Below are 12,593 nucleotides of genomic sequence, written 5' to 3'. Positions count from 1 at the left end.
AGACAGACAGACATAGAGAGAGGCCAGGCAGAAGGAGAAGCAGGCCCCTTGCAGGGAGCCCGATGTGGGACTCGATCCTGGGACCCCAGGATCGCACCCTGGGCCGAAGGCAGGCACTAAACCACTGAGCCACCCAGGGATCCCCTTGATTATTTTTATTGGCTAGATAAATGTTCTTCATTCAACTTCTACTTTTTAGCCGAAGCCCCAACCAATATAATTTACAGTAAATGAAAATGAAAGAGATCCCTGGTTATTGCTAAGTATTAAAGACAAAGCAAAAATCCATAAAGGATTTCAGTCTCAATCTCTAAGTTTCTATTGGCACCTTCTTGTTGTGACTGAAAAGTTCCTGCTGTTAAAAATACATAAAGAGAGTGACCCAATCTCTCAGGGTTTTTTTAGACAATGATATGAATACTGACTGTTTACTCAGTTAGGAAGAAACATTGCCCACAAAATAAGAGATGACAATTTAAAAGAGCAAAGTGTAAATCCACATCTATTTTTTATGATGCAAAAAAGACTATTTTTAAATCATCAACATTTTATTCTTCAGAGCTGCTTCTGCGTGTGTGTGTGTGTGTGTGTGTGTGTGTGTGTCTTTTTAAATTGTCCTTCCCCATTGGGGCATCATTTTAAGCTAAGATTTTTCAAATATATTATTTTAACTGCTGCTGTTTTGTTTTATGTATTTTAATTGAAGTTTTAAATTCTGTGCTTACACCCCATGGAGTAATAACCACAAAGGGTACAATTTTATTAATTGAAAAAATAAATTTGAAGCAATGCCCTAAATAAGTTAAACAACTAGGTTATAGATGGACTTCCAAGAGATATATGGATTAAAATGTGTTAGTGCTTGTGTGCCTCTTTATGTACATGTGAATCACTTTATATTATAAGGACAAATAGAATGGTAAAATAAAAGTCTAAATTACTTTTATAAAAAATTACTGTATTCTTGAACTACGTAAGTTATAACATGTTTCTGAAGAAAGAATTTCATGAAGATTATAATACCCCTGTTTGTTCAGAATCATTGAGTAACCACTGTGTGCCTGTACTATGCTATGCATTAGGAAAAAAAGAAATGACTCCCCCCAAAATAATTTGCCTTCAAAGAGTTTGCCATCAAAAGACAAATGTACAAATGGTTGCAAAACAACGTGAAAACTGCTAAAGCATGTCTAGATATGGAGTTCTGTAGGAATAGATACAAAGGAACGCTGGAGCTGAGACTTGCAAAATACTTTGGCATTATCCAGGAAAGTAAAAGCTGTAGTGGTCATTCCAGAGGGAGAGTGCAAGTGTGCAGAATGCAGAGCAAGGCATCATTCTGGTAAAGCTGGGAACAAAATGAGACATGGAGGGGGAAGAAGGAGCTAGAAAGGTAGGCAGGAGCCAGACTATGAAAGACCCTGTAAGCCATGCAAAGGGGCTTGGATAGTAGCCATGGAAATAGAGGATTGGAGGATTTTGAAATGGATTAACAAAATAAAATCCACATTTTAGAGAAGTCATCTTCTGAAGGATGAACTGCCAGGGGACAAGAATAGAGGTTGAAGAGTCTTTGCACTACCCAAGAAAGAAATGATAAAGTCCTGAACTAAGGCACTAGCAGCAAGGCTGGAGGGCAAATTTAAACTAAATCTAAGAGATAGAGATGACAGGAATTGGTAAGTGATCAGGTAAAAGCAAGAAGAGAAAAGAGGATGACCATGACATTTCCTACTTGGGTGCCCGTATTGATGGTAGTTCCATTTGCTGCGATAGGAAAAAGAGAAGAGAAGATGGTGAGTAAGAATAAATCTTAAGAAATTCACTTTTAGGGACCCCTGGGTGGCTCAGCAGTTGAGCATCTGCCTTCGGCTCAGGGCGTGGTCCTGGGGTACCAGGATCAAGTCCCATATCCAGCTCCCTGCATGGAGGCTGCTGTTCCCTCTGCCTGTGTCTCTGCCTCTCTCTCTTTCTGTGTCTCTCATGAATAAATAAATAAAATCTTTAAAAAAAAAAAAAAAGAAAAAGAAATTCACTTTTAGATCTGTTTTGTTTAATGTGGTAACATCATAACCAGGTAGAGATTTCAGGAGATATTTAGCTCTGTGTGCTAAAACCATGACTCTGTCATGTCTCATTTCCTTCCATTTTGCCTATATTCCAGTCACACTAACCTTCCATTTTTATCATTGGGACTTTCTGTGTTCTTTTTTGCTTAAGAGCCTTTGGGCTTCTTGATCTTTACTGGAGACTTTACATGACTGGTTCCCTCACTTTATCTAAGTTTCTATTCAAAGGGCTATCAAGAAGACTTTCTTTCCTACCTCATATGAAATAATCTCCAAAACCTATGTCACTCTCTAGTCCCATAGCTTTTTTTTTCTTTATGACATGTGTCACTGCCTGAAATTACATCATGCATTTGTTTGCATTTTTGCTTAACTGTTTGCCTTAACAGAATGTTTCATATGACAGCAGTCTTATCTGACATATTCTTTTCTGTATCCTCAGTGCCCAGAAAAGCTCCTGACACATAGTCAGGGATCAATGGGCAGCATGAAGGGCCCACCTAAAAAGGGTCACAAAGTTGTAGTGGCGCCAACTTTGGTAGTTCCTTGATACTATTAGCAGTCAGCAGTTTAGACATGAAGGAGGTGATCTGGACTGATCCAAAGCATGTCAGGTGGCAAAATATCTTTGCAAAAGAAAGGAGAGAGATGGCAAAGAAAAAAGAAAGAAAGAAAACAGAAATGTGATCCAGTCTAGATAAGAGCGGAAGTATTTAGGACTCAATTTGGCATAAGGGAGAAAAGGAATCATCTAGCTCATGAAGCTAAATATTGAAAAAGTAAGTATCCCTTTAGGAACATGTGATTTCATTTGCTTAACTGAAACCTTGAAACCTAACTCTGTGTCTCAGCTCTGCTTTTCTATCTGTGTGGGCTTCATTCTCTGACAGGTCCTCCCTGAGCAGTAGCCAAAATGATAAGTAGCAGGAACAGGCTTGCCTTTCACCAATTTAGAAACCCCCAGAGACAGTGGATGCCTCTTCCCCAGTAATGCCAACCAAATCTGGATTGACATGTCCACCCCTAAACTAATCATAAAAACTAAAGAAATGGAGTATTAGGATTGGCCAAGCCTGGTCACATGTCCACCCCTGGACTCAGGGGGTAACAGTGCCATCTGATCCATAAACTGAGGTTAAAGTACCAGTGATTCCCTCAAAGGACACTGAGTAGACAAAGAATACAAGTGTGCTACAGAATATAAAACACTGAGGAACCAATGAGGTAAAAGGAAACAGAAGGAAAGTTCAAGTGCTTAAAGATTTCAACAAAATCCAAGTGCATTATTAGGGGAAGGAATAAGGGAATGACAGAAATGGCAGGATGCTGGCTGGACAGCAGAGAAATAATCTCAACAAACACGGGGAATGATCTGTGAGTCAATGTAAACCAGTACAAAAGAAGGAAAAACAATAGTAAAATCAGGTACTATAAATCCAAAACTAATATAATTAATAAAACAAGTATTAACAGTAAAGCTTAGGCAATAGCAAATTTAGAAAAGTACTTGTCCATTAAGTGAGCCATCAAACCAATTCTTTCTCTCAATCTATTGGTTGTTTAACTGGGTTGATCAGTTCCTGGAGCCAAAATAAATAGTAAATATAATAAACAAAAAGAGATGCTAAGTATATAGTAAAATATTAAAAATAAAAAGAGAAACATTGTCAAGAGTAAAAATAATGTATATGTATCCTTAAAAGTTTTAGGGAAGGGACTTACTATGGGCCAAAAAAAATAAAAAGTGCTTGGATATGCTCTGTCCTAGCTAAATGCCTTCTATTCATATTAATTTCATATCAATAAAGTATTCAGTTGTGTGGCGACATTGAAGCCTCCACATAATTATTAATCTAACTATTTAGGTACTGTTATTCCCATGTGTTATATGGCTGAGCCCATAACAAATTGAGCATACATCAATTTGTTTTATCTAAGAAGTTAATCATTTTTCACCTATTTTAATGTCTTAAGAGTATCTAATAAAAGCTGCAAAATAAATATGCCATTTGGTTAATACTAGAAGTATCACTCAAGGCAGAGACAGAAATGACTAGATTGCTCATCATTGATGACTACCAATCATCCTACAGGCAAATACAACACACCATCATGTTCAAGAATCTTAGCTAGGAATGCTCTTAACCCATTCTGGAGGAAGTGTTTTTCCCCAAGTACTCACCTTTTTGCCCCACCTTGTCTTCTCATCAGATAGAGAAACTTACCTGGATGCAGGTACAGGGAGAAGCCAGAGGCATGTGTAGATCCTGTCCACCATAGGAAGCTGGCATTCTGCTCTGCTCTTCCATGCTGGAAGTTGTACAGGGGCAGGCCCCCACATGGGAAAGCTTCTGCTGACCTGGGGCTGCCCTTGGATGGATGAGCACGTCTCACTCTGCAATACGATAATAGGAATCCTATTATTGGCCATATTCTCCAACATCCGCTTTACTGACAATAAAGGAGACCCCTGGACATTGCATCTATCTTTTGTTTTACCTCTCAAACAATTCCACACTCAGGCAGGGATAAGGTGTTACATGCAAATCCCAAAAAGGTCACATCTACTTTTAAATAAAATGTATTTCTGGAGACCAGAACTTAACGAAGCTTGTTTTAAGACAAAATTCAGTGTGTGACCTATTGCCTTTACTGACTTGGGTATTTAAAAATATGGATAAAACAAAGAGAAATGAAATACAGATCTTAATTATACTGCATGGAAAGGAATCACAGAATTCAAGAACATTATATGAAATATGGCTCTTTCACATAACTCTTTTAGTACTCTCCAAATACATTCAATCTATCCGTATTAGCATCCAAAACTACCTGTTACATAAAGACTTAAGTAACTAGAATAGATTTAAAAAAAAATCTTTACCTTTAATATTACTTTTACTTCTTTCTGAAGAAGGGGAGGGGGGGACCATTCTCCAGCCTGCTAACTAACATTTATTTCTCCAGTACATCCACCAAACTTCAACTGAACATCTACCTACTAACAGCAAGACACTATAGACACTATGTATACAAACCATCATGATTTCCCCTTCCAAGGAACACACAATAAAACTGGGGAGATGGTACCTGTGTATAAGTACCTAGTATGAGGTAGGATTTGCTAAGCTCAAAACAGATAATAAAAATCACATGGACATTTACAACAAATCATAACCTCTGTCGGAGGAGAAAAGCGTCTCCACAGAGGAGGAAGTAAATTAGGTGGCATTTTCATTGGAGATAACAGAGGAAGGTATAAAAGGAAGAGCAAATGTGTGGAGTTTGGAAAGCACAGGCAAAGAGCTTTTGGGGAGAAATGAGAGATGAAACTGAAAAGGTATTTTGGGGCCATATCTGGAGCGGGGCTTGAATCTCAAAGAAAGTTAAAAATGTTTGGAAAAACTGCTGTGTGGGATGTGCAGTGAGTCAGCAAGAGATGAATAAAAGAAGTGCTGAGCAGAAATGAGGGTTTGGTTAAAGTGAACGAGCACGAATGTGTGGCAGACTCAATCAGCACAGCTTTCTCTAGCAGCACTCTGCAGCCCAGCAAGGAAGCAATTGGAAGTTCAAGGTCAGTGGGGAATTTTAGGGAATAAGCAAAGCACTGCTGAGTTGGCTGGCCATGGAAAGCAGGATAGTCAGGAAAGAAATGATGTCATAATGGGGCTAACAGACTAGAGGGAAAAGAGCTGAGGCAGGGTTGTGATGAAAGTGAAGACGGGGTCAGTCTGAGCAACAAATTTAGAATGATCCGCATTAAAGGGCTTTGGTAAGAGGCTGGATACTCGCAACTAGAGATTGTGCACATAGATGATGAGATTCAAGGATGGAGTGGAGGTGAGGATCACTGGTGTCAAGGAAGTAAGAAACTGTGTGGAGTCACTGGCATGGCAACACAGAAAGTACTGGGGGCCTTAGGATACCATAGCAGCTGCATAGAGGAAGGTGGTATGAGACAGCTATAAAGAGGAAGGATTACTGAATGTCAACAGCCGGGACAATACTCTAGAATTGGTAATGGTGAACAAAGAATGTTGACCCTTTTCTTTGTCTTCTGCATTAGCGATAAAGGAAAGGGAAAGGGGGAAGTCTGTACTGGGGGGAATTTCATGGAAAATAACATCATTAAGGAGAAAGCCAGGTTCACTTATAGAAGAGAGGTGGAAAGAGCAGATGAGGGAAAAAGATAAAAGATAAAATTTTCAGGCCACTTGGTTAGGTATTTGCCTTCGGTTCGGGTCACGATCTCAGGGTCTTTGGATTAAGCCCCAAGTCGGGCTCCCTGCTTAGCAGAAAGCCTGGTTCCCCCTCTATCTTCCCCTGCCCCCATTCGTACATGCTCTCTCTCTCTCTCTCTCTCTCTCTCTGTGTGTGTCTGTCAAATAAATTAATAAATAATTTTTAACCAGAATTTTCATAAATCTAGGGAAGAAATCACAAAGTATAACCATAGGAACTGGTGCCACAAAAAGACTCATTACGGTTATTCACAAATATTCCGATTCACAAAGCAGACATAAATATGGGCTTGCTTTGGCCAATTAAATGTGACCAAGTGACATGTGTCACTTCTGGTAGAAGTTTTACAAGTTGGTACACAATTCACCACATTCTCCTGACCTCAGGCAATCTAGAGGCATGAATCATAGTGGAGCTCTAGTACGTGGGTCCTTGAAAAGCAGAGCACCTTGCCAATCTATGATACACATGTCACAAGTGAAAAATAAACATTTGTTTATTTGAGCGCCTGAGATATGAGGGATGTTACTACACCCTAACCTGTCCTGAGTGATATGCAACTCAAGTTGCATATGCAACTAGAACCAAGAAGCTTTTTTTTAGAAAGTTCTTGGGATTCTACTTGTTTTTTTTTTTTTGGGGGGGGGGGGATTCTACTTGTAATTCTCATAAAATATATAAAATATATTTATAAATCACAAAATTTTCATCAAAATAGAACTCTGAGAGCTTAGGTAGGAATACTCCAAGATTAGAACACCTAGTGTTCACTGATAATTCAGGACCAGCAGCGGCCCTTAAGACCTGCAGCCTCCTTCTCCAACCCCACTGCGACCCAATCCGTTAGCATCCCTAAGCCAATGCTATAGGCTCCCGAGAGAATGCAGATGAAAAGGTCACTCTTGGGGAAAGACCTGGTCTGAGCTGGAGATGGAGGAGACAGCAGAAAGGAACCATTTGTGCCTGGATAGTGTGCAAGGGAATAGATGAAAGTTAGCAAGACATTGGTACAGAGGCTCCCTAGACATGGAATCTAGAATCTCAGAGCCAGGAAGATAACAAGGACTTGTCTAACCAATATTTAGCAATTTGGCAATCATCGGAAGGCAGAATTTACTGATTGGAGTTTTTCGGAGCTGCTAGGATGGGCCAACTCCAATATTAGATGGGCAATCTGCTGTTTATTTTTGGTTTTGTTCTTATCTTTATTTACTTTTCACAGAATGGGAGATATGGTGAGCAGGATTTGGCGTGCTCTGGGATGATTTCAGTTACTCCTGCCAACACCTATAGAAAATTCATCAATTCACAATATTCTGATTTTTCTTAAAATAGCCTAAGAGTGATGATACCACATGAAAGATCTTGTCTCCTGAATTAAATATATATATATATAATATATCTTCCTTTGTATTATATATATCTTTATATATATTCACCTTTATATTTTATTTATATATATATATAAATATATATATATATATATTTATATATATATATATCTTCCTTTGTCTATTTGTAAGCAACTTTCTTAGACCTGTTCCAATTACTAGGTCCATGGTCACTGGTTCTGAGGGCACAGATATTTGGTGAGGTGCCAGTTCCCGCCCACTAAGGGATGATTCCAGCAGCAAGTGGCAGACTCCCAAGCAAGACAGTCTCACTCAGAGCTGTCATTTATGGCTTATAATATATGGTACACTAATGACTTCGTGACACTGTTATTCCTTTTCTTAGCTTCTCAAAGGACACCTGGCTCAACCGAACAACTAGCCTATTTTGTCACACTGTAGGTCATCCCGACCTTTAGAAACAGAATTGAAGAGAGGAGGGAGCACTGTGCAATTGTCACACCATTAGTCCCAGCCCTAGAAACTCGATGTTACTGAAGTTCAGAGATGCAAAAGAGACTGCTGGGAAGGTTGGCTGCCTTCTTAGCTCTGACAAGGATAATTCCAGGGCCTATGGCTTCTAGTAATAAGGTTTCAAATTGGCAGCATTTAGATGTACGTATGTTTTTGACGGTTTTCTTTAGGTTACACTAAAGGCTCTCAGGAGTTAACACTGTAGGCCACAGAGACTTGTTTGTGTGTTTTAGGGGGATGTGCATCACTGAAGAAAAAAGGAGGTTGATGGAGAAAATTTTGCAAGTGAAGATCCTAAAGGAGCATCACATATCTGTTATTGTTACCATTAGACTATTTTCTAATTATTTAGCATTTTCAAAGCCAAACACTATACCACAGGGCTTCCTTTGTTGACTTTACAACTTCACTTTTTACAAGTGAGTGAGGTCATGTTAATTATATTATATTGAGTATATCCGCTCCCTTTTCATTTAAGTTCTGGTTAAGCCAGGCATACGGTACCACTTCCATTTAAACAAATTAGATTAATGAAGTTTTGATAACTCAGCCAGTTTTTCTCAGAATAGGCCTAAATCAGACATATGTGCTGGCAGCTCAGAAAGGAGTTTTATTTGGAAATTACAGCTTTGGATAGATAAGATTTTTTTCCAACTCTTACGTAATACATACTTTTGACATACAATCACTTGTTCTATGCATTTTTGTAATATAAAGCCTGGGCTACGGTTAAGTTCTTCCTAGGCCAAAAATTACAGAACTCTGCACACAGTATGGAATCTTTTCTCTTTTATTATCAGTTCAAGGTACATACCCAGAGGAATTTGGTCATGCGACCTAAGCAGTAATTCTAGCTCTGCCACAAAAATAAGGAGGAAAGGGTATCCAGGAGTCCTAGGACATAATTGTGCAGCAGGACACACATGTTCCACTTGCTTCCATGTGGAAACACAACTATGTTGTTTACCTTCCTCCTTGTGATGTATTACAATGAATAGTTACTAAGGAACATTTGAAAATTAAACCCTACATGAATTTGAGGAAGGTGGACAACTTCTGCAGTTGATTCTGGTTCTAGGCTTTCGGAGCCATCAAGATCTGTCAAAATGAAAGAAAATGAAGAAAATAACTCATTTTAAGAGTGAAGAGCCCTGATCCTAGCCTTCAGGAAGACAGCCTGGTAACCAAGAGGCCTGTGAGCTGAACTGAAGAGCCTCTGCTTACATGCCCATGAGAATGCCCTGGATTATAAAGGGAGAAAAGACTTCATTGCCAGCCAGCCAGGTTCAAGCCACTCCAGCCAAACCTCCTGTATTACTTTCCTATGGCCACTGTAACAAATCACCACAAAAGCAGTGGTTTAAAACAGCACAAATTGATCCTCTTACACTTCTGGAAGTCAGAAGTCCCAAGTAAGTCTTACAGGGCTAAAATCAAGGCAGGGTTAGTTTCTTCCCAGAGCTCTAAAGGAGAATCTTTCCTTGCCTTTCCCAGCCTCTAGAAGCTGTCATTCCTTGTCGCATGACCACACGTCACATTGCCTTTCCTCTCACTGTTCCCATCATTGCATTCCCTTCTACTTTTGCCCTTCTACCCTCCCCCGTATAAGGAGTCTTGTGGTTATATTTAGGACCCATTTGGCTAATCCAGCATAACCTCCCTATCACAAGATCTTTAACCCCACCATATCTACAAAGCTTCTTTTGCTATTTACAGCAACACACATGGGTTCCAGGCATTCAGATGTCCTTATCAATGGGAGATCATTTTTCAGCCTACCACACCTCCCATGTGGCTTCTCCGACATCTGGTGCCTGAGGACACTGCACCCTCTCTTACCCACTACCTCTCCCAGTGACAGCCCTGCTGAAGTGATGTCTGCCTGCATCAACACACTGGTTGTTACTTCAAATAATCCCCCACTGCAACCTCCACATATACACAATGCTCTAGGGTACTCGTAAACTCAAAACGCAAGAGACTGGAACATTTAACAGAGTGGTAGAAAAGGAGCTATTCCCTTATGCTTGGCAAGGAGCAGGAAACACAAAACACAACAAGCTTAAGACCTCTCAGCAGGGACAACAGTGAAAGAGCTCACCAATGTTGTCGAGAAAGTAAATTTCAATCCCCTTGAATCTCAAGAATGATGTCCAATGATGAGGGTGAGTGTGACCAGTAGTGACGATATTTTAAGAGAAACATCCTCATATGCATTCTCATGTCCTGGATCTCCATAGTCTGTTAGTTTGTGATCGATTTAAATACTTGCAAATTATTTAACTGGAATAATGCATATACTCCAGAGGGAGGAAAATAATCCCATTCATTCATTCATTCATTTCCTTTTCTGGTTATAGAAAAATTAAACCATTTAATGCCCGCCCAGACCAGCTTGTGGCATTGTATCTAATTCCTTTCTGGCCAGGATAGCAGCACCTGTCCCTTACCTTTGAGAGGTATAAATCTGAAGCATGAGTGAGCTACCATTCCAATAACATCAGATCCTTTAAAAGCTCAACACTCAAGAAAGATGTGGAAAAGTTTATGTTTGAGGACAATACACAGCACAGGCATCTTACAGTAAATTTTATTAGGTTTTTAAAGAGAATTATAGATGATAATGGATCTGTGGAATAATGGATAGTCCCAGAGGAACCACAAAGCCGTGATGCACATGAAGGGCTCCAGTAATGCTATAAACAGTCAAGTGTAGGCCCAGCAGTTTATGAATAGCCAATGTACTCAAAGAAATTCAGTTTCATATTAAAGTTGATATAATCTACTGGTATTTAATTCTCAGTAATGATTTTTATTGATTTCCATATTTTAGTAATGCAAGCAAATAAATGCCTTAGAACCTCAGACGCTACTATAAAAAGTATTTTTATTCTTATAACAGGGTTATTGTGATAGCTTTTCATTCATTCCCTCATTTGTTTATTCATTCGACAAATCTTAGTGTCTCATCTCATGATTGATATTGTGGGGACATAAATAATGATAATCATTTAATCATCTGTAGTTTTACAATTTACGTGGCACTTTGCCAGATGCTATTCCATTCCATAGCCCTAAAATAGGTATTTTTTTCATCACTTCATGGATGGAGAAACAAAAAGCTTATACAGTCAACTATCTTCCCAAAGGTCACACAGTCTTAAGGAATTGGCAGAGTTATAAGTTAATCCCAATTCTTCTGCCTCCAGAACCACCAAACTATGTCATATGATTTGCTCCCTGCCTTCTGAAATATTATCATCCTCAAGAGGTCTCATACATAAATAATCACAATACAAGGTAAGAAGTTGTCTATACCATAAAATCAAGAATCAGTATTTTCTCAGGCTTGTGGCAAACTCATAAATCACATTTACTGGAGAATTACCCCTTCTCTATGCCTCTCCTCAAACCAAAAGCTAACTACCTTTTCAACTTTCATCTTAAGTTTTATCTCTCGATTAACAGCCATTTTCCACAATGGAGCACGGCTTTTAATGAGTTCACAAAACTTATTGCCTATATTACAACAAAGAAAGAACAGTGAAGCCTCGCTGAGGTCTAGATATTCGGCCGTGCATGACTCACCTCCCCATGAGAAAATTCACTACTGCACTCCCACTTGGCAGCATTCAAGATTTGGATTGCACCCCAGCAGTGTTAAAAATGCCTTTTGAATTGTACCTTTGTGGGCTTTTGTGAGTGATCAAAACTCAAATGATAAGTCCATGAGTGGTTAGGTTCTATAGTGGACAGAAAGTACTAAGGAAGTTGAGAGAAAAGAGAAATCCCAGCTGATGGAGAGTAACTGAGCTGGCCTCATGTAGTGGAAAGCCATAGGGGTGAGCACCATTGTCTAAGTCGGCCCTTGGTGGGACTGCAGACAGGATTTTAAGAGGAGGAAATGCCATGAGCTAAGTTGCCAACACAGGGACAAGTTGGGGCTGTTGAGGATTCACTAAACAGTCATGGGAGAGTAAAGTAGAAGATGAAAGAAAGAGCAGTATTATATACTGTATGAGCTGGTAATAAAGTTACTGAAAGTTTAAGACCAGAGTGATGACATTTTCTTTAGAAATGTACTCAGAGAAGTACATTTGGCAGAAATGCAAAATGGATTTAAACACCTACCTGAGAGCCTTCCCAACCTTCCCCTTTCTTCCTAACAAATATAGGGACTAAAAATAACAGATATTCACTTACCTGGTTACATGTGCACTAGGGCAGAAGAAAGTAGCCCAGTCCTGGCTAATAAGATGTATAGAGAAGTCTTCCAAGAGTTATCTGGGAAAGATTTTCTCCCTTGATAAGACACGTGGGGAGGAATTCTCCCCATCTCTTCCAGTCAATTAAATGTCCTTGTGTGAGGACCTGAGGCTTGGAGCTGTTGCAGCCAGATTGTGACCAGGGTATAGTC

At 39.4% G+C, this 12,593-nt stretch overlaps 1 long non-coding RNA gene across 1 annotated transcript in view; it reads right to left on the bottom strand.

The window, feature by feature from the left end:
* Positions 1–12,593, bottom strand: part of LOC112915511 (uncharacterized) — a 280,787-nt gene that overhangs the window by 248,085 nt on the left and 20,109 nt on the right. The window contains exon 4 of the long non-coding RNA XR_011997039.1: positions 4,295–4,464. This is a non-coding gene — a long non-coding RNA (uncharacterized lncRNA). The remainder of the gene's footprint in view (positions 1–4,294; positions 4,465–12,593) is intronic.

This window comes from Vulpes vulpes, chromosome 14, assembly GCF_048418805.1.
Source record: "Vulpes vulpes isolate BD-2025 chromosome 14, VulVul3, whole genome shotgun sequence".
Classification (NCBI taxonomy): Eukaryota; Metazoa; Chordata; class Mammalia; order Carnivora; family Canidae; genus Vulpes; species Vulpes vulpes.
The sequence above is the reverse complement of the archived record's forward strand: the minus strand, read 5'-3'. Positions and strand labels throughout refer to the sequence as shown.